The 20,932-nt window shown below is 32.0% G+C and overlaps 1 long non-coding RNA gene across 1 annotated transcript; it reads left to right on the forward strand.

Annotated features, from left to right (window-relative positions):
• Nucleotides 1–2,961: 2,961 nt before the first annotated feature.
• LOC143046132 (uncharacterized) lies at nt 2,962–5,254 on the forward strand. Its single transcript, XR_012969075.1, has 3 exons — nt 2,962–3,258; nt 3,579–3,660; nt 4,565–5,254. It is a non-coding gene; the product is annotated as an uncharacterized LOC143046132 (long non-coding RNA).
• The last annotated feature ends 15,678 nt before the right edge of the window (nt 5,255–20,932 follow it).

Raw genomic sequence — 20,932 nt, forward strand, 5'->3', positions numbered from 1 at the left:
CTTCTTTATTAGAATCAGAAAAATTGTGATCATGCTGATCGAATGAATTATCACATTCAAAATAATTTGCATCACCTCGGTGAAGAGAGACAAATTAGTGGTGATTGTGCAAGAAAACAAATTCATGTTATCAAAATTCTATCCTAGACTTGTCGGCCTAGCCACAATCAGATGTGCATTTTGTGTTTCACATGAAGTCAAAAATGAGTATCACCTCAGGGAAAAACTCTTTTGATATTTTGGTTCAAAAATGGTTTAAATTATGAAAAATTACCATCGTTAGGCTAACACTGGAAGCATTTATATAATTACATGCAGTTTTTGGAAGAAATATTTAATATTTTTATTAAATAAATGGTGTTTAAAAACTGTATAATTTTCTTTAATGGTTGCCTTCAAGACATGGTCACCAGTGTCAGATTTTTGGTCAATGACAAAGACAACAAAATATGTTTAGAATTATTGAATATCAAACATTTTAATTGAAAAAAAATGACAAGAACATGTTTAACTCACAGTTATTTCAAACAACAGTAGCTTTCTTTGATCATTAATCTTATCTGATAAAACTGTATCTAAACTTATCTATAAATAACAAAACTTCCAAAAAAAACCATTCTTTTTTTTGTATAGAACATTAAAATAACTTGATGCATATTCTTACAATAAACAATCAAACTTAGCAATACAATTTATATGTTTTGTCTACGGACAAGACATTGTATTCATATTTAATGAAATGCATTATTAAAACCTAATTTTGATATAGCTGTAAGTGTTCTCTTGAAAAAAAAAAAAACATACATTTTATCAGGTTTATCTATCAAATGATGCTTAAGGTGGTACCTAACACTACAGGGAGATAACTCTGTAATATCAGCTAAACGTTTTAATTACGTTGCCTTGTGAAGGCAATGTAAAGCTTCACAATGATGAAAAATAGTGTTTGTCAAACTGCTATATAACCAGTAATTTTTCTGATAAAACGCTTGGTTCAAATTTTTTGATTTTGATATTTTTGTAAAAGGGTCAAAGTAAATAATTTGTCAAAGTGTTATGAAAATTAAACAGCCAAATCTGGGAACAGTATATCTATATATGTTCCTGGCCAAATTAATTTTAGTGAAAGTGTTGGGTACCACCTTAACTTCGAGGAAAATGGAAACAAATACATTTTGATAATGTCTACGGACAAGACATTTTATTGATATTCAATTAAATGCTTTCAAAGATGATTGTTAAAGTTAAGATTAAAAGTTACCAATTAAATTTTAAGCTGTGTTTTTTAAATTTTAAAATATAAAAATGTACCCATAATTCTTTACATATCTCAATAATTTATTGATTAAGCTAAAATGAAGACACATTCTTTTAACTGAAATCCATATATCTGACTGTTTAAAACAATCAAACTATTACTAAAACTCAATTTTGACATAGTTGAATGTGTTCTCTTGAAAAAATAACATACATTTTACCTATCAAAGGAGTAGGGGCAATAAGGGCCAAAATCGGCCCCAATTTTCACAAAAAAACAAAGTTCCTTCACAGTTATATATTACCAACTAAAATAATCATTATAAAGTGAGTTTTCAGAAAACATGTTATTTTCGGCAAAAATCACGTTCCGTGACGTCACAATAGAACATCGAAAACGCCATGATTTGTAATTATTGCTTAAAAAACAAAGATTTTCAGTACATTTTACGAGAATTCGTACCCTCCGCAGGTATGTGCCAAAATTTCCTTTAAACGATAAACGGAACTATAAACAAACAAAATAGTAGCAAAATATTGTTTTGGCACATGCATGCGGAGGGTATTAATTTGTTGTCAAAAGCGGAATCGTTTCTTCTCGGGAGGCATTGAACGCCTGACGTTATACCCCTTTTAGATAACCAGTCTACTCGCAAATACAACTTAACTTCCACATGATGCAAATTAATATTATGCCTCTGAATGTGGATTGTTTTAAAACTTTTTTTAGTCGTCTTCGTCTCTTTCATGGTTTATTGTTGATATGAGTGACTGTGGATCAAAATAGAGGGGGCAAACGATGTCCGGTAAAAAATTGAAAAAAAAAACATAAATACAATTAAATTAAAAAAAATCAGTATAGAACTTAATTCTACATTGACTTTATTGATTTGCGACATGTAAAATATTTAGATCGGCTGATCACTTTATATAACATGATCATAGAAAAGTAGTTGCGGACATTTGAAAAAGCCAGTTCAGACGATTGAAGACCTCTTTTAGGACAACCACAAAAGAAAAGCGTCTATAGTTACCAGCAGATCTACTTAGCTCAACTTATTTAGAGAATAGCTGTGCAAAAGATTATTAATTTCGATTGCAATTCAAAAGGGTATGTTGATTATTTTACTTATCAATTTATCTAAACAGAAATATGCGGGGTTCCGTACAGTATATTGTATTTAAAATATTAATCTTCTCACGTACCGTGAAACTGCAAGAATTTTCACGATCATTTCAACTTAAAAAACTTACATGAATCCGTAAGAAAATCAAAAACATACCAAAAATAAATTGGTATTTTGAACAATAAAATTTAACAGTTCGTAATATTATATTATTAATATTGCCGCCTCTGAGATTGCCGCGGGCGATGCCAAGAAAAGAAATCATTTACGGAGTCTGAAAACTACTTGCTCTAAGAAACTTTTTTGAGTTTCTTTTCTATAACGTTATATTATAAATATATACATTATAAATAAACAATGAAAAGATCACAATTTATCCTACAATTTGAAGTTCTAGATTAAAATAGTGTAGTTTCTTAGATATCGTATGCTCAAGACACTTTTCTAACGTATTGTTGAATTTAAGTACCTGTAATTTATCTTATCATTATCAGTTGAAGCGATAGCCGTGAGGTTAAGGTCGTCAGTTTTGAAGTTTGAAGATACCGGGTTCGAATCTCGAGATTTTTTTAAAAAAAATTTTTTGGCATAATTACTTTTTTAATATTGTCATAACGTTTTAAAGACAATAACAATCAAAACCAAGGAGTAAACAAAGACTCACAAAACCAAAGGACCTTTACATCAACAGTTATAAATAATAACTATTGAAACAACACGAACTCCACTAAAAAGAATGATTTTTAATGATGAGATTTTTTTTTATAGATATTTACTGAAGAACAGTAAACATGTGATTTTGAAGAGAGACATTATACTTCACCTGAATGTACTAGCAGTTGTCACTTACATACTTAATGGTCCCATACTTTAGGTATTACTTATCTTTTTTTTTTCTGATTCGTTTCTCAAAGCATTTGTGCTCGAATAAAGAGTTTAAACCTATGTTTTAATGATGATTAATTGATAACATTATATTATCATGCACAGAAACGAAAAAGACTACTTTTTGACAGTTTATAGTGTGCGGCTATAGAAGTACTTATCTTTTATTTTTAAATTGAAAAAATGGTTATTAATATTTTCATAGTAATTTTGATAAACTCTCTAAACATAAAATGTTTACTTAATACCCTATCATATTCAGTTCAAAATAAAGAATACTTTATTTTGATAATCTTTTTTTTTCAACAGATTTTAAGCTGGTTTAAACAATGCAAGTGTATGATGGATGAAAGGAATACGTCGGTTCCTGATAGGAACTCTTGATCTTAAGGTGAGAATAGAATTAAGAGAAATTGACTGCGTGCTTTAAATTCTAGTAATTATGATAAACGTATTTTGATGAGAGCATGTATTAAATACATTTCGAGAACACTTAAGAGCTTCGCATATTGAGTAGATACATTTTTGTTGAATATTTTATGTTTCCCTCTGTTTGTCTTTGTTTGTGGGTGTTGTTATAGGGGTGGTGTTCAGCAGCTGTCCTATGAATGTTTATCCGTTATATCTTTGTATTCCTGTTTTTAGGTTGTATGTCTAATATGTGAAGAGTTTAAGATTTATTTATTATCATTAACTATCCGTGATTTTTATACTGACATAAACACTTTTGTTAGTAGGTTCCATTTATAGCTAATTTCCTAATACATGTAGAGCAAGACTTTGGCTAGCTTGTTTGCTTTGTTTTTAGATTATGTAAAATTGTAATTGGGATAACCAATCAAATTTAAAAAGTAATATATACATGTTTAACTACGTCTGAGTATATATATATATTGTTTGAAGATGCTAATTTTTATTTCAAAACTTGATTAAATGTTTATACAAACATAGCAAGCAAGCCAACCAAAGTTTTATTCTACACGCAGTAGGAAATTAGCTGTAAACGTTAAACAATAATTAAGTATGGACAATCAGGGTTGAATACCGCATATTCTAAAACTGATATTTCGTGAAGAAATTGACATGTATTAAACAAAAAAGTAAACACACACACACGTGCACAGACAAATACACACAACAAAACTAAGAAACGTACGCACCATGGTATTTTCAGGCTAAAACAATCTATTTACGATATTGTATTTTATGATTTTAAATCACACTTTGGATATTCTGCATGTTATTCGGATTTACCTCATGCTAAGTGTTTAAATATTTCCATTTCTAATTTTCAGAGAATGTCAACGCCCAGAAACTATAATTGCATTTTGTGTTCAAAAAGACCAAAAACCAGAGACAGGCGAAAACTCATAGGACCCAACAATAAATCACTACGTAAATGTTTACAACAGAAGTTTTTCATTGAACATGACAAAATTAATCACGCTAACAGTGTTATATGTAATAAGTGCAGAATACGATGCTCTCGAGAAATTGACACAAATGTAAGATGCCCAATACAAACTACAATATCTGAATCAATTAATGATGACACAGAGTACGTCCCTCCAGCAAAGTATGCTAGATGTCATCCATGTAAATCTCCACCAAGTATCGCACTGCCTATACCATCAGCTGGAGGTGGCCACTCGCAGTGTGTTGTGTGTAAACGCCGAGGTCCAAAGCTAGTAGTTGTCCCAACAAACGCTAGATTTAATATATTTTTGCATAAACTCATTATACTCACAGTTGGTGCCCGATGTTGTCCAGGACACTTGTGCAATGACATATTTTTACCTGATGCACTTGACAGAATTTCACATTCGCAGTCTTCGTCCATTTTCAACCGTACTGATTTAATGGACCTAATTACGCAAATCCGAGATATGGCTTTGAGAGGAAGCAAGCGGCGAATAGATTTTGATACAGAAAATGCACTTACAAGCTCAGACATTTTAAATTTAACAGGTCTTTCTAAGGAAAACTTTAATGACCTATGTTCAATTGTCCAAAAGGGTAATTTGCGAGATTCTCGGACTCGAAGTGTCCGGACATGTATTGGAATATTTTTAACAAAATTGAAGTCTGGTTTATCAAATAAACTTTTATCAACACTTTTTAATCTTGGTAAAGATTCTGTTAGACGTGCTATATTGCATCAGCTAGAAAATACTTGTCTGAAAATTTTGTTCCCTCTAATCTAGGATTTAATCATATAAGTAGGGAAGAGGTTATAACATCGCATACCTGACCTCTAGCGCAATCACTGTTCGGAAAAGGAATGTATCCTGCAATTATAGTCGCAGATGGCACTTATATCTATATCCAGAAAAGTTCACAATTCAAGTTCCAATGAAATGTTTTAGCATGCACAAACATCGACCATTGGTTAAACCAATGGTCTTTGTAACAACTTCTGGTTACATAATAAGTGTAATTGGACCGTACTTTAGCGACGGCAAAAACAACGATGCACAAATAATGGAGCACATAATTCAACATGACATTGAAGAATTTAAAGAATGGGTGACTGAGGATGACATAATGATTGTCGATCGTGGCTTTAGAGATGCACTTGACTTACTGCAAGAAATGGGTATTCAAACAAAAATGCCAGCTTTTAATAAAAAATGGGAGTCTCAACTTCCAGTTGAAGACAGCAACGTAACAAGACTTGTTACAAAAATCCGTTGGGTGGTAGAGTCCGTTAATGGCCGCATTAAATCATGGAAATATCTTGATAGAGTTTTACCAAATAGCCAGATTCCGTTTGTATCTGATTATGTAAATATTGCCTGTGCAATCATGAACAAATATTGGCCAGAACTAAATACAGGTGATTTAGAACAAGATGAACAATTGGCGTCTAAAATGCTTTATCTTTCAAAGCAAAAGAACTTACTCCATGAGAAAATAATAGAGGAAGGCCTTGACAAACGTTCTTGTAAATGGCAAAAGATTGATGCTTCATCCGCCCCTACTTTTCCTCGTTTATCAGAAGATATAAGAAATATTACTGTTGGAGTCTACCAACTAAAACTTGCTCCATGTTATACCAGAGAACACCTAGATGACGATGGTAATTATGAAGTTTTTACATGTGACCATGAAGAGAATCTTTTGTGTGCTAAAATTCAGTCAAGACATATATCATCAAAACGCTATCGTGTATGGGTTAAATATGATGACATTAGTGTCGTGGGTTGGTATTGCCAGTGCAAAGCCGGAAGTCGTGTTGTAGGAACCTGCTCCCATGTTACAGCCTTAATTTGGTATCTTGGTATTGGAAAGTACACGGATAACATTTTTGAAAACTGTCGTGATTGGAGCAAATATCTTCTCGACGCTCGTAACCTGCCAGATCCAGTTACTGTTGACGAAAGTGACAACGAGGAAGCAAATGATGAAGAGTGAATGACATGAAAATTCATAATTTGTTTTTCAATTTGGAAGAAATGACAAAACGTTTAATTCCTTTTTTAATCATATACTGTACATATTTTGTCAGCGGCCAACCGTATCAAGTTGTAGATTGTGTTTTTTTTTTTTTTGAATTTCTCAGACAATAACTTCATGTTTTCTAATATGTTAATTTACTAGTTCAACATATTTCTTCATATACACGTTTTTCATGTGACTATTTCTAATTAATTGTAAAATTTAACAAATAGGTACATAACGCATTAAGACTTATGTTCATGATAAAGCTTATTATGACAGTGTATGTTCTTTATAGCTTGTGACTTGGGTATTTAGAGTATATCCATTCCTTGCTAAAGGAAAATTGCGGACAGCAGAAAATAAAGAATAATTTGTCACATATTGCAGAATTGATGAATATTTTACAAGATTCTTTGATAAAAATACTGTATGCATATGCCTATTGTTAATTCTATTTCCAGTGTAGATGTCCACATTAAACGGGGTCCTATGGAAGTTCTATATGAGAATTAATATAGATAAGGACCCAATAACAAATCAATTGATAAAAAAACAGATATAATTTTTTTTTTTCGAATTGGTATACTGTTCACGGTAGATCTGATTCTTTTTCTGGGCATATTTCTGGGCATCTTAGAAAAATAATCTTGGTTTAAGAATATTGTAGAAAGTATCATTAACAAACAAGACTTGAAATTTAAAATTGCTCCTTTTCAAAAATTAAGTGTCTTCAAGTGTATTTAAAATATTTAGAGAGAATTATCATTTTCAAATGATCATACAGAATTTTATAGGACAATTTGTTGGGTTTTTTTTCTTCATGGAAACAGGGCCTATTACTGACATTTTGATTTGATGTTTCTGAAATATTTATGAAAAACAATTTTCTCCTTTAATTTTAAACAAATCTTTTATTGAATTTTTCCTCAATAAGGAAAAAAATATTTCTCCTATTTAACCTTATGAAATAACTGTGGTTTTGTTAATTCCAATAATTTCGAGAAAAAAAAACTAAGGTCTATGACCTAGGTTTTACCATGTTTATATTGAAAATCAAAAATATATTGATCCAGAGGTCTTAAAAGAGAGAGAAAAATATATCGTCCAACATTTAAACACCCATTGCAAGCTATCTCATGTATCTGAAAGCGCTTATCTAGGATTTGATTATTTTTAGGTATGTTTCTGTTGCCATAGCAACGGTAACCATGTTATTGTAAGTTTATTGAATTGTAAACAAATATCATAAAATAGCATTTGTACACTGTATGAGTTGAAAAATAGCATTTCCTTAATCAACTGAATGTTAAAATAGTATATGCTACATTGATACTTCAAAACGGCTACAAATAAAAATATTCCATGAAAATAGACGATATTTTTATTTATCTGTCATCAGTTTTAAAAGTTTCTTGCGCAAAAACGGCTTGAGATATGAACAAAATATTTTCTGTTCTATAAATTGGATAGTTTAGGCATGATTTTCAGAAAAAATGAATTTGTTCTAGGCTGGGGCCGATTTTGGCCCTTATTGCCCCTACTCCTTAGGCTGAACTCGAGGAAATTGGATACAAATATATTGTGGTAATGTCTACGGACAAGACAATTTCAGTTAAAAAAAAATTTGTTAGAATTAATTGTGACTATATTTATGTTGAAAATACTGAGTTTTAATTTTAATAGATAACTTTCATCACCTATAAATAAGATTTAAGTTCCATAGCAGACAAATAATTGAATTTAGTACTTGTTATGTACAAGTGTCTTGTCCGTAGACACTTCCTCGTCTGCTTTTTATACTGAAATGCAAAAGACTTGCATAAAAAATATCCCAATATTAGAAACAGTGACGTCATTTTTCCTCAGAGCTTTCAGCTCTTTAATTTGACTTTTTTTCCTGTAACTTTTTTCCTACATTCGGCTCTTGAGAGCTTCTGGTTTTAACTTTCATGAGCTTAGAGAGAGAGAAATACTTTTCCTTTATTTCATTTAGTAAATCTTTTAAGGTATACAGCAACTGGAATAAACAATATTGAAGTAAAATAAGGTTTGCTTTTTATGACTGATAATCTGACACTTTTTAAAATCCACTCCTGTAAAGTAATTTTACAAAAATTGAGAACACTTAAATTACCATTTTTTTATTAAAAATAAGATATTTCTAAGTTTAAGCAACACATAGGACTAATTAATAAAGCCAAGCAATATTGATAAAAAGACATGTCTACGGACAAGACATGTGTCTACGGACAAGACATTCTGACATATTTTTGAATTTTTTCCTCTATTAATAGATGGTAGAAAAAAATGTTAGTAGTGTTTTCATATCTACAAAAGAACAGGAACTTAGCAATACAACATTAATGTAATTATGCTTCCAGTTTACTAGGGAATGCATGTCTACGGACAAGACATTTTTTCACTTTATTTGTATATCCAACTTTCATGGCATATATCTCCAGCTAGGGTACTGCAATTTTGATAAATGACGGGTAGTTTTTGATAATGTATATACTAGAAGAGAAAACAAAACACATAATAGCATAAATTTGATTTATTTTTCTCTTTTATCACTACACTGAGCAAGCTAAAAGCAAAAGTACAAAATTTCATAACAAGCGCATAGTATTCAACTTTTTATCATAACTTTGTAACCACTGAAGATTTTTTGTTGCAACAACCAGTAAAAGGAAAGATGAATAAATTGTCTATAACAGTGAACCAATAATGTAGTTCAAATTAAGTTAACTATCAATTGATAAAAACAGCGAAATTTTAAATGAAACAACATAACGTGAAATTTTGCCCATTTTCAGCGTGTATTTTAGTGGGGTTTTTTTCAAAACGGTAACACCTTACAGTGGCGGATCCAGGGGGGGGGTTCCGGGGGTGCGCACCCCCCTTTATTTTTGCCGATCAATGCATTTGTATCGGGACATATGTTTTGCACCCCCCCTTTGCCCTGGGTTAGCACCCCTTAGCACCCCCCCTTTCGAAAATTCCTGCATCCGCCCCTGCCTTATAAGTTATATGGTTCGCTACTGACCCCATACGGATCCATAGAGGGTTAGTAAAATCCATAGGGGGTGAGGCCGGAGGCCGAGTCCCCTATGAATTTTATTCACCCTCTATGGATCCGTAGGGGGTCAGTAGTTAACCGTATAACGAATTTATCGGACGCTGGACTTTTTCTGCGGCGTTTTGTTGAAAAATAAACAATGAAACACAACAACATTAATAGATGACGTCGCCATTAACGCGTCATGAACCCCATATGAAACTTACTAACCCCATACGGTCTCATAGGGGGTCACCACGTGACGGCATTTAACCAATCACAACGTGATAATTCATCTGTGGTCCGATAAATACATGATATTTGATATTCATTGTGAAACCCTACATTCTCTTCTTCCGTTCAAAGATGTATTACTTATGTAAAGTTTATCTTCTTGTCTTTACAAGCCTATAACATAGACCCAATATGAAATGCACATCTGATCTTGGCTAGGCCGTAGTGTGTGCATTCTCCATCAGAGGCTTCAAATTTGACCACAGTTGACAACAGACAGATACTATCTTTTCTTTAGACAATAATATTTAAAATTCCTTACTGTGTAAATCAACAACATCACCGTGTTGCAGCTTCAATCCTCAATGGTGATAAAGAGAGCTTATGAAAGTTAAAACCAGAAGCTCTCAAGAGCCGAATGTAGGAAAAAAGTCACATGAAAAAAAGTCAAATCAAAGAGCTGAAAGCTCTGAGGAAAAATGACGCCACTGTTTCTAATATTGGGATATTTTTTATGCAAGCCTTGATTTTCAAATACCGTAATTAGTTAAACATTGCAACATGTCTCGTAAGCATATAATTGATATTCGTATATGTGTGTGTGTGCGAAGTAAAGATGACAACCGACTGTTTTTTTAGTACAAATGAATATGTCAAGACTACCTGAATGATCTACAGTATCCAATGACTACTGGCTGTTTTTTTGTACGAATAAATAGGTCAAGACTACCTGAATGATCTACAGTATCCAATGACTACTGGCTGGGTTTTTTTGTACAAATAAATAGGTCAAGACTACTGGAATGATCTACAATATCCAATGACTACTAGCTGTTCTTTTGTACTAATAAATAGGTCAAGACTATTTAAATGATCTACAATATTCAATGACTACTGGCTGTTCTTTTCAAAAATTCAGATACCTTTCATAAATTAAAGCCATGTTGTGTCAATATTTTCGACTGTTTAAAGACACCTGCTACAAGTGAATCAACATCTATCATTTCTTCTTGTAAACTTAAAAAAGGAAAAAGGAGCACATGTAAGACATGTGATATGTTAATCACGACCCCTGATTTCACTAGTAATTTAACATCTAAAACATATTATACTAAATCTTTCGAGCCTCTGGACTGTTCCACGGACAATGTCGTGTACGGAATCGAATGTACTTTGTGTGGACTACTTTATGTTGGTGAAACTCGTCAAACTTTGCGTAAAAGAATGAATCAACACCGGTCTGATAATAAAGATCCTCAATTTAGGGTTCTTTATAACCATTTTAATCAACCGGACCATGATCCTTCTTTATGAAAGTACGCATCTTCTTCTTCTTCTTCTTCTGGAAGTCCACCCTATCTGCAGGGTCACCGCATTTAAAAATTTTGTTTATTTTTAAAATTGCGTTATTTAAAATTCTATCTACTGGTTAAAATTTAAAAAATAATATTAACAGAGTTAGAATAGGATAAAACTAAAAATTAGTTAAAACAGGAACTTGTATGTACACTATACATTTAAAATTATAAAATGGATAAAAGTAATTTTATCAGTTGTTTAATTCTCTTAGCAAAGGAAAGTGAAAGGAACTACTACTAATCTGTACTAGTAGTTGGTTAAATTTATGGACTAGTATGGTTTCTTAATAAGTTTAAATATATGTAATTAAAAGATAAAATGGTAAGGGATACGAATAAAACAAGAAACTTGTAAAAATTAGTTTTAAGTAAAACAGTAGAGTTTGTCAATAGAATTTGGGTCTATAAGATTATTTACAGGGGTAATTAATACATATGCTCTAGTTATGGTTTAACTATGAATTACTTAGTATTAATTAAGTATATAGACAAAGTAGTATAATACTTGTTATATGTTACATTCCCACGACTGACAGCCACTTGTAGTTTAAGCTCAGAACTCAACTGATTGTTCATTTGTTTTCCAAAAGTTGGGTTCTTTTAGCATGCAATGCATAGATCCAGTCTTTGCAGATTCGTTCTAAGTCTCTCTGCTGAGGCACAGTTATAAGGTCGTTCCTAGAACAGTCAACCAATAATTCTAGAAGATCCTCATCAGAATCAATTATACTGCAATAGTGAATATGATTATCCTCTAGTAGGGATTTTGGTCTATCTTGATGAATTTTTCTCACACAATTCAGACTTTCACAGTTGATTAGGAAATGTTTATAATCCTCAGGTCCTACCATGCACAATTTGCATTCTGCAGATTTTGTTCCGTCAAATCGGTTGGTAATACTTTGGGTTTTGTAAGTTCCTGTAAGTATCCTGGATTTTATTATCCCTTTGCTAACATCTCTTTTATTATCTCTGACACTGCTCCAACAGAAGTTTGGTTTTTTAAAGTTCCAGCTGTTTACTTCCATATATTTGAGTGTTGATTTGCTTCTAGCAGATTCGGTCCATCTGTTTTTCCAGGTTTTGTCTATAACATCATGAGTCAATCGTTTCCAATTTTTCTCTGGATTTAGTATAATCTCATGTGCGGATGGAAGATCATAAGATTTGAGAGTTCTGTCCACATTTATGTACCAACTATTTGATTTATCATCTTTTGTAGCTAGCTGTCTAATTCCAATTTTACACTCAATTGAGTTGGGATCTTTTGATATTCTTAGAAATAGGGAAATGACAGCTTTATGTACGAGTTGCTCAATAGATTCGGCTTCGAGTAAGATATAGATAGCAGCATCTGCAGTTCTTTGTGGTAAGGATAGAATTTGTTTAAAAGTTTTTTTCTGAAAAGCTTCTAATTTTTGGATATCAGTTTTAGTAATGTTGAGAATCTCAATTCCATAGAGCATTCTTGGTATAACATAAGTCCGCCATAGTTTATACGATAATAGTGGATTTATACCATTTATTCCATGTAATCCAGCTCCTAATAGGGAATACATTGTAGCTCTTGCAACAGAAATTCTATTCTCTACATTTGGATTATTTTTCTCTTGTCTTTCAATTCCTAAATGTTTAATGTTGCTTTTCGTCTATTTTTTCATTAAAAAGTTGAAGATTTATATCTTTATTCTTCTTGTTAATCATTAGAATTTCAGTCTTTTTGCTGTTTATCTTTACCCGATCGTTTTTGGTACAGTTTTCAATGATGCGGAGTTGGGTTGAGGCATCATGTTCTGAGCCAGCACATAGCATTATGTCATCTGCGCACGTTGGGCAACCCACATAATTGGTTCCAATTTTAATTCCTATGTTTGTGGATTCAAGAGTATCAAGGATATTCTTATTATAGGCCTTGTAAAAATTGGCAGAGAGAATTCCACCTTGTTTGACTCCCTGCTCATTTACAAATGTTTCCGAGATATATCCTTGAGATTTAACTTGTGTAGTTGTTTTGTTATATAGTTCCTTAATTAGTAACCATGAAGCTCCATTAATTCCTTGATGATATAATTTCCAAAATAGGTGTATATGGTCTACCACGTCAAATGCTTTTTCTGCATCCAGAGTTATTAGAATGAGACACTCGTTTTTATCTTTGGCTTCGTTAATTGCTTCACAGATGAGAAGAGCAATATTAATAGAGGATGCACCTTTAGTGAAACCTTTCTGAAGCTTGTTTTGATGTTTATTTAGTGTACCCTCGATTCTAGCTCTAATACAAAGCTCCAAAATCTTACAAATGATGGAAATGACTGTGATGCCTCTATAGTTGGATGGAATAGTAGGGTCTTTGTCTTTTTTGTGGACAGGGGTCAGCAGACCTTTTTTGATGACTTCAGGAACATGCTTTGTATAGAATATATTGTTAATTAAGGTAACTAGGAATTCAGTCAACTCTGTTCCACCATAAATTAGATGTTCTGCAGTTAAACCTTCTACGTCCCCAGCCTTTTTTCTTTTTAATATCGGAAAATTTATCACCACACAAATAGCCCTGTACCTAGTACTCCTTTCCGCAAAGATAGAGAAAATTTCTGGATAAGGGAGTTGGGGACTGCAATGCCATATGGTTGCAATGACAATATTAAAGGAGTAGGAAATTTGTCAAGTCCTGTCTGCAGTGATGTTAATGTAATGAGTTTATTTAATACTACCTTACGACAACAACGTAGTCATGGGCAAAAACATTACCATCGGCCTAATGTAAAAAAGTCTTCCAAATCTAGATCACCCTCTGGGAGCTTTGATGACCTTCTTTCACATCTTCATCATCCACTAGGGTTACATTACATAAGAACTATTCTCTTTTCACTGCCAGTTAATTTTCTAAAACGTTTGAGAGATTATGCACTTGACAAAGGAGGCACCAATACATTTTCTGCAATATACAAACTAGTCAGTATTATTTGTGATGTAGCTCTTTTCCGTCTTTTCAAACCAGTAAGATCGGAACCTTTACATGAGGAAAAGAGGAAATTCCTTCCTGTTGATTTTGCCAATAGAGGAATTGATGCAATCAATATCGGCAACGCTCTCCATCACAAGGAGGTAACATCTAAAATTCCTATTTATTTTCAAAATCAATCTGTTCCTATTGTATCCTACAGTTACACCAAAACCATTGCACCTAAAATATTTAACTATAAGCAAGCGTTGCAGGATTTTGACTTAGAACAATACTTAAAAAACCCTCCGACATGTTCCCACTCGCCTTATAATTACAGCCCCTCTGGTCATGTTATAACTGGAGATCTAAACATAATTCAACATGAAAATCTCCGAAAGGTGATTTCTCATGGTCCTAAGTTTAGAGAACCCCAACACATCAATTGGAACCATAACTTCAAAATAATTATGGATTCCATTGAGGTCTACGCCAGAGCATGGGCTAAGCGAGAAGAAGTTGAACTGGACACTTTGTCAGAATGGGTTAAAACTATCAGGTCTCTGATAAAACGTCGTATTCACAAGTTGAAAAACTGTGTGAACGGTCGACCAAAGTCCGTTTTCAGAGACAAAGAGGCCATGAAATGTCTATCATCTCTTCATGATAAGTATGTTGTTGTTCCTGCTAACAAAGCTTCAAATAATATTGTCTTTATATGTAAATCGTATTACTACGAATTTCTTGTAAAAGAATTGGGTATAAAGGAGCACTCAGGTAATCCCACATACAAAGACATATCATTTGACAAGGATGAGATTTTAGCAAATCATAAGTCCTTCATGGCTTCAATAAACATTACATTGAACACTAAATCGGAGGACTTACCTTGTTTGTATTGGATACCAAAGCTTCATAAAATTCCGTACAAACAACGGTATATTGCTGGCTCATCTTCATGTTCCACTAAAGAATTGTCCATTAGATTGACTAAAATTATATCCGCAGTGAAAGAGGGTCTTCAGAAATACTGTGAAACTGTTTACTCGCGTAGTGGTATTAACCATTGATATGTGGATTCTTAAAAATTCTAAAGAACTTCTAGACAATTTTAAATCTCGGTCTTTTTCTGAAATTAGTTCTATAAAAACTTTTGATTTTTCAACCCTGTATACCACCATTCCCCATGTGAAATTATTGAAAAATCGCCTAATAGAAATAATCCACAACGCCTTTCAACATAAAAATGGTAGCATACGCTATAAATTTATTACTTTGGGATTTCATAAGGCATATTTCGTTAATAGTGACAAACAAAAAGGTAGAACATGCTACACAAAAGAACAAGTGGTCAGTATGCTGGAGTTTCTTATCGACAACATATTTGTTGAGTTTGGAGGTAGACTTTTTCAACAAATTGTCGGCATTCCTATGGGAACGAACTGCGCGCCTCTCCTTGCTGACCTCTTCTTATTTTCACATGAATCGGAGTTCCTTCAGACACTTGTCAAAAACAAGAAGATCAAAGAAGCCATTTTATTTAATTTTACTTTCAGATATATTGATGATGTTCTTTCCATTAACAATCCGAACTTTTCTGATTGGGTTCCATTAATATATTAAATTAAGGTCATTAAGCACCAGAACTAGAAATTAAAGAGACAACAGACACGGCTTCATCCGCCTCATTTTTAGACTTATACCTCGAATTTGACATACACAGTCATCTTAGTACCAGAATCTATGACAAACGAGACGATTTTGATTTTGAAATTATCAATTTCCCCCACCTTAGTAGCAATATACCAACTTCACCTGCATATGGAATATACATTTCCCAACTTATTCGGTATTCAAGAGCTTGCAGCTCCTACTCAGACTTTGTAAAACGTCACCAGTGTCTGAGCAGAAAGTTGATGAACCAGGGGTATGTCAAAGAACGTCTCGTCCTTTTTCTAAAAAAGTTCATCGGAAGGTACCCAGAACTTGTTGATAAATATTCCGTATCAACTTCACAAATAATACACGATGGTCTTGAAGTATAGATTTTGCGTACTGACGTTGTTTATCATCTTAATAACGTGTTATATTATTCTTTTATTTGTCATTATTAATATTACTTTTACTATTAAGTCTGTTTTTTGAGATATCCTTTTGACGTAACTCTGTGCTTATGTATCTTATGCATCACGTCATACTTTGAACGACAAAATTATTTCATGTCTACCTGTGCGAATTTCAAACGCGCAATTTTACTCCAGTACTCAAAACCCTTCTTCCTTGATGGGTGCATTTTACATAGACAAATAAAATCGTATAATATAATCAAAATGAGTATGTTTATTTGATGTACGCTTTTTTGTGCTTCTTCGTTACATTTGTTGTTTTTATAGTGATTAAGATGATAACACAATGTTGACTGCTGTACCCCTATTTTTGACATTTTTACCTATTGTGTCTGTTTGTTTTGTTCACGCATCGGTGACAATATAATGGAATTTGATGCGACTGTCATACAAGTGAGAGGTTTAGCTAGCTATAAAACCAGGTTCAATCCACCATTTTCTACATTTGAAAATGCCTGTACCAAGTCAGGAATATGACAGTTCTTGTCCATTCGTTTTTGATGCATTTTGTTATTTGATTTTGCCATATGATTATGGACTTTCCGAATTGATTTTCCTCTGAGTTCAGTATTTTTGTGATTTTACTTTTTTTGTACATACTAAATAAAGACTACCTGAATAATCTAAAGTATTCTAAGTAATGTGATCTTTTTCTTGCAATTACATTTTTCTAAATCAAGAATACAGACTACTAGTATCCTTTTCAAACCAAAGGATTATGAAGAGCCTGTTGTAACAAGCTCTTATGGCCCACTAGTCCTATAACATATGACCTTGCATTCTTATTCAATTTTTAACGTTTTAATACTGATAATTTCATTTTTTTTTTTTTTTTTTTTTAATTTTAATGCTAAGTGTGGCACATTGATAGAAAAAAAAAATCAGAACAGTAAATAGAAATAGTAAATAATGCCCCCGAGGTCATATGTTATAGGACTAATACCCCACATATTCATTAAATAAGTTACTAGTGATATAGTTATTTCTGTTACTTGAAGCAAATTCTATGTCTACACAATAGCATAATATTGTTGTACTAGTTTTATTTCACCTTGAAGATTAGACAAATAGGAATACTCTTTTGATTTTTTGTTTCATGTCAATCAGGTCGCTTTATATGAAACTTGAAACCACTTCTCTGTCATATTGATATTCTATAACAACTCTGTCCTTGACCCATATAATTGATATTGATTCTTTAACCATATATCATAGTAGCCTAGTTTTTGATTTTGCACTAACCCACCATCTTTCATGTCAAATTTCTTGTATTATATGTCTCTGGCTGTTATCATGAGTGGGTCACCATATATTCAACTTGGGTGGCATTCCAGTTATTGAAATTTGTGTGTCAGATTAGAAGTTTTTCCCCGATTAATTATATATCTTTGATGTTCTAACAATGTTTTAGTTTTAATTCATATAATCAATTAAGTTATAAAAATAGATTTATGAGTATCTTAACAACATCGTGTTGGTACACTTCGATCATTTTGGTAACAAGAAGGACCGGAGACCATGTGTCATCAGACGATTCATACGCACCGCGTGGGTATAACCGTATTACGTAAGAAATTTTATTTAGAGTCGGCATATATATACATAATAACAGACAAAAACATCTCTGGTGAGCTCTTTAACCGACATAAAAATTCATGCAGCATCATGCAAATACTACCAAATAAATAAATTTGGTGAATTTACTGTCTTCTGATTGGTTAAAATAATTAGCTTTATTTTCAATGTTATCAATTTTTATGGCGACACGCCCACTCTAACGTTGTGTATTCATACGCAAACATTTGTGTACGTTGTTATTCGTATTAATATATATCTTTGAGCCTTATTTTTGATAGAAATTTATTTATCATGAATGGCAATAATTTATTTTGAATTTATTGAACCATAAAATTAATTTTTGACTCTTCACATTTAACATAATACGCTTCGCGGATTATTCAATGTGAAGAGTCAAAAATTAATTTTATGGTTCAATAAATTCAAAATAAATAACAGCCATTCATTAAATAAAAATGAAAAAACATGCAATATAATGAAAGCAAATCTATTTTATTTGTGAGCCTCCAGAGTCAAAGTTCATGTGGCAAGCGCCTCTATGTGCATTGAAACGGGGGAATCAGAAAATCATTTGAAGATCATAAAATATAACAGACTAAAAGCATAAAAACAATAAAATAAATAAATAAATACAAGCACTAGCATTTAATGGCAGATATGTTCAATAAATGCATAAACAGCAGAGCAAAAGGCCATTATAAAAAAAAGAAAGAAATTTCAGCTTTGAGACAGCACTAGGTGGAAACGACATGAACTGCAGTAGCATTTTTGACCCGACACCAGGAATTTATATAATTCCTAAACTGGTCAAAAGAAGTCATGAGGTTAGCCTCATTAGGAAGTGAGTTTCATACTTGCACTATAACATAGTAGTCTCAGATACTTGTGCTGCCTCAAATCTAAAGGATCTTTTACCATAACTTGAGGTTCTAGGTCTAGGTACCTCAGCAGTGTTTACATACCTGAAATTATATGAATTGTTTTTTTATTACAATTAAATCTTGAATAAATAAAGGACATGTTTTATTAATTATTTTAAAGGTCTCCGAGGCAATTGAGCGCCTTCTACGAGTTTTTAATGATGGAAGGTTTGAAATCTGCAGAAGTGTTTCGTATGAGCTCTGATGGTCTTCATAAATAAATCGAAGCGCTCGTTCTTGTATTTTTTTCTATTTTTCTGGTATTTTGTTCCCCACAGAAATGCCAAGTCAAAGGGCAGTAACTAAAGTTAGATATAATAAAAGAGTAATAAATTGTAAGTTTACTCTGTTTGTTTAGATGTTTCCCAATTCTTTTCAAAACATTTAATTGCTTTGCAGCCTTTTTACAAGTATTCGAAATGTAAATTGAAGTTTAATTTAAAATCAATCGTAACTCCAAGTAGTTTAACCTCATCCTCACATGATATAGAAATACCATTCAAATCAAACACAATCTTTTTATCATGTGTTTTACTAATTTCTGATTATAAAAATCTTCGTAAATCTGGATAAAGACCAGTATCTATCCAATGAATATCAAGATGATTCCGATTTATTCTTTTTTAATGGTTGTTAAGTTGAAATGGTAAGAAAGGCTGACATTATTAAATAGGAAACTATTTTATTTAGCGATTGCTGATCATTGGAGTGTAAAAAGTCCACCATAACAAAACAGATCTATTTAAGCATACCGATTGTTTACGATTGTAAGACATGTGCATAAAAGTGAAAGCTCGAATAAATATGAAAAATATAACAAAGGGATAGCTCCAAATACCATTAATTAAAAAAAAAAATATGGACAGGTCAAGATTTCTTTTTTTTGTAAATAAAATAAAGTATGTAAACTGGTTCCCCGTCCGACTACAACACTTTGTTCGGGTGTAGCGTAATACAAGCAGATTCCAGTTAGTATGTAAAATAGTAAATATGAAACTGAGTGCGGTAGGCAGAGGCATAATAAATTTCTGGTCAACAGTATCAGAAACATGCCGCTGATAGCGTCATTATCCAAAAATATGTTAATAACATTGTGCTCTATATAATGTAGTATATATATATATATATATATATATATATATATATATATATATATATATATATATATATATATATATATATATATATATATATATATATATATATATATATATATATATATATATATATATATATATATATATATATATATATATATATATATATATATATATATATATATATATATATATATATAACTCGTCTAAACATCAACCCAACAATGTTAGATCTGTAAATTTGCGAAAATTTTTGGTTATTCGAACCCATGCTACTGTTCGAATCCCGGCGAGGGAAGAATCAAAAATTTGCGAAAGCAAATTTACAGATCTAACATTGTTGGGTTGATGTTTAGACGAGTTGTATATACATTATGTACACAGCCATGTATCACCATCATTGATGGCGATCCGATGGATACATGTGTTGTAGGGTTGTCACTGACTCAGACGTACTTATATATATATATATATATATATATATATATATAGTTTATAATATGTAATATATGTCTCTGGATACACTGATAGTCTGATACATTGTACAAGTATTATTATTACTTTTATTAAACAAAACTGTAATTTTTAATTATTTATTTCATACATATACAAAATGACTTGTCATGTCCATTCCACACCATTCCAACATACTTCTTTTATATATTGTGATTTTTTTTTTTTTATTTTTTATTTCATACATGTACAAAATGACATTTGCATTCCAACATACTTCTTATAAATAATTTTATATATTGTGACTCAAGTTTTTTTCCTGTGACTTTTCCCCGTTTACACAAGAGCCAGAGTCGCTCACCTGATTCTACTTTGGTTTTGGAACTTTATGTCAAAATAAATTAAAATTATAACAGATACCCCAATAATGATTGAGGCCAAATTATCCATATTT

The sequence above is a fragment of the Mytilus galloprovincialis genome, chromosome 9, assembly GCF_965363235.1.
Source record: "Mytilus galloprovincialis chromosome 9, xbMytGall1.hap1.1, whole genome shotgun sequence".
NCBI lineage: Eukaryota > Metazoa > Mollusca > Bivalvia > Mytilida > Mytilidae > Mytilus > Mytilus galloprovincialis.